Source organism: Equus quagga, chromosome 20 (genome assembly GCF_021613505.1).
Source record: "Equus quagga isolate Etosha38 chromosome 20, UCLA_HA_Equagga_1.0, whole genome shotgun sequence".
Classification (NCBI taxonomy): domain Eukaryota; kingdom Metazoa; phylum Chordata; class Mammalia; order Perissodactyla; family Equidae; genus Equus; species Equus quagga.
The window spans coordinates 8,863,823-8,867,268 of NC_060286.1; positions in this window are offsets into that span (position 1 = coordinate 8,863,823).

Genomic DNA, 3,446 nt, shown 5'->3' on the forward strand with positions numbered 1-3,446 from the left:
TCACATTGTTTCCTTGGCCAATATATGAATCAATTGTTTCCAGTGAATTAACCCTTATAGACAGAGGCATTTTTAATACCCCACATTCTCACAAATATGGTTGCAGAGGCAAAAACATTTACGAATTTGCAAAAGTAAATTCCCATGGTAACAGTGTTATTGTCAAGAATTTGCGTTATAGTATACAAAATGCTGCAACTAGTGTAAACAAAGTCACTAGAACATTGAGTACAAAGAAATCTACAGTTTTCAATATACCATAAATATGCACATTTTAATTTGTGTTGTCTGAGTATCAAGCACTTCTAAGAGTCATTGCTTTTTCAATAAACTATAATGGATGTTTCAGGGTAGAAATGGTTCTAAACTTATTTCCAATTTCAATATGGTAACAATCAGTTAGTTCCTGATATGAAACTCATGTTCTGTCTTGCTTTAACTGTAAATAGGTTCCAGGGTGGAAAATGACTGCTCAGTGGAAGATGCCAGTGCCGCCAACCAAAATGAAATGTAAACAAACACTACATTTATACCTTCTCTGAAAAAGAATCTCAAAAATCACAACATGAAACATTCCCGCAGAGATCATAAAACAATCCTAGCCACTATTTTTCTAGATACGGTATGTGTTAAATAGTCTTTATTTTAATGAAAGTACATTCCGCTTTTGTATAAACTGACAATGCATAGCTGTGACAAAGTACGTCAATGTGAAAGACTTAGGTCTGTGAAACTTTCTTTGATATGAAATTCCTAATGACTCTTTGTTGTGCTTTTGCATAGTTTGCTAGCTGTTCTTCCTATTTACTCAATCTTGGCCTCATCAGGATTCTTTCCCACCATACTTTGGTTGGAGAAAGTTGAGGAGCAAAGGAGGGATCGATGATACCAATAGCGCTGTGATCAACAACAATCCTGATGCTGCTTTAGTGACAAAGTCCAGTCTCCCTTACTCAATAGAGAGTCTGCCCATGGAAGGAAGAGGTTAAACTTTATGTTATCAAAGGTGATTTAGCAGAGCAGGAGGATAAAATATTTGACAATGAATTACTTAAATAGTTACTGTGAATACTCAATCTGGTTTATTCAGCATTTGTGTGGATATTTTGGCCTTGACTGGTCTGGTCATTCAACCGTCAGTGATTCTGCAGTGAGTGAGAGAGTGGTCAGATCTTCTTGGCTTTATCCCATGAAGATATAGCCCAACCAGCCAAGTGCTTACAGGCCTGGGCTTCCAGGTCAGAACTAGAGGTTCTAAACTCATTTGGTGGGGGAGCACTCATTTATATATACATAGTTTTCTTTAAAGCCCCCAAACTTAACAAGCTTTCAAACTGCTTCCTAAGGTTTCATTAAAATCTTAACAATGGTTATGGCAACGTGTTATCTCAAAAATAAGCAAATAAGTAAAAGCTATTAAAAAGCATCACATACAGAAAACACATTAAGAGGAAGTACCACTATCCCTGTCCTCTCTTCCCTTTCTGTAAGTCATAACTCTGGCCAAAAGCTGCATTTTTTGGTCAATTGTTGTTTGACCAAGTCACTTTAGAAGTAGTACAAGTCATGACCTCATTTAAATAATAATGTAGTAATAACATAAAAGCCAGGGACAAAAGTGAGCTAACTATAAAAAACTTTGTATAGTGTCAGTGGGGTCCTTCACAGTCATGCAAAAAGTAGAGTGGTCTTTCCCATGGTTATCTCTGTCTACGTTATTATCAAAGTGAAAAAAAGATGGTTTGGGGTGACGATCCCAGAATGTAATGTTGCAACACCTTGTCTTTATTCCTTACCTTATAAGACATTAGCTTAAAAAGACCTCACAGTAGAACAAATATATCACATTCAGAAAATTAACATTTTTTTCATTAGAGAAAATTATTTGAACTCTCTGAAGTAAATATACATACAATGGGCTTACTAAATTTGGAAATAACACAAATTGCCATTCTAAACCAAAATAGTTCATTTGGATAATGCATTTAACAGTGATTTGGCCAAGAAGCCAATGTCACTGTAATCAATAAAAAGATCTGCATAATCTACTTAAAACTTAGTGGATCAAAAAGTAAATTTTAAAGATAAAATCTTTCTGGAGTCTCACCCAAATCCTAATATTAAAAATGAAGAGAAATTATAGAAAAACTCCTGTATGTCTCTCGCTTTCTTTGACTATCTTGCATTACCTCTTGAGGTTAAAATTCAATTGGAAAAGGATATGTTGATACCAGTGACTATAACTTGCCTCTTACTTACAAACACATTTTGCAATTTACCCCCACTGATGCCTCTCTTTTGGGAGAAGAGAAGGAAAATTCCATTATTGGGATAGGGCACCTTGTGCTGAACAGTTATGACCAACTCCTGTCATTTGCTCTAACCTACCATGAAAAATCAAGCATTTACATTTATATAATAAAGTGAAATTATAAAAAATTATTTTAATTTCAGGAATCTTTAAAAGTACTTATCTTGAAAGACTTGGAATTTGGGGTTGGCGTAGATAGCCCTTGCAATGTCGGTAATTCTATAAGATGAAGTTTTCTCTTTAGGGTCTGACTCCTGTGTTAGAATCTCAACTTTACCACTCAGTAGCTATGCTATCCTGACAAGTTCCTAATCTATTCCTTCATAGAGCTGTTGCAAAAATTAAGTATGATAATCTAAATAAAGTGCTTAGTATAGTATAAATAGGGAGTGAGCGCTCAATAAAAATAAACTTAGTTAATTTATATAACTTCTAAGCCTGAAGGTAAAGAAGACTTCCGCTCAGGCTTCTCTCAACCTTTGCCTTCATCATCTTCCTGATTCCCAGTCCAAATCCTCAATGGTCCTGACTCCCAGAAGTGTCCAAACACACTGGTATCATAAAAATTAAAGGATAGAAAATCTAAAGTTCGAATACAGAGCAATACTCTTAGAACACGTGGCACATAGTAGACATTAAAAAAATTCTAGCTCATGTCCCCCTTCCCTACATAACACGACTCAGAATTTTAATTAGAATCTAGGACCAACTACAAATTCTAGTACCATTTTAAAAGTATGTCAACATAGATGTTGCCCTATTTCCTCTTTACTTAAATAATTTCTCAATTAAACACACCGAAACTCCATCATGCAGTTTCATAAATTTAAATACGCTACAAAAGATGAAAAATTAGCTGTCTCCCTCTACACAGAAGATAATTTGTTTGGGGTGTGTGTGTGTGTGTGTGTACACCCCCAGGGTTTTGAGAGGTGGAGAAGGACAAGGAAGACGTGGTAGTGGAACTCCATAGTGCGTCAGTGGCTTTGGGACTTAGGGAGGAGATTTTCTGCCTCACTGGATGGCTGAGAACTAATTATTTTATATGAAATGCTTTGAAGATTTAACTTATTGCCAACAATTAACACTGGCATTTTTTAACAAATTGATTTACTGGATACAATTAGGCATTGTA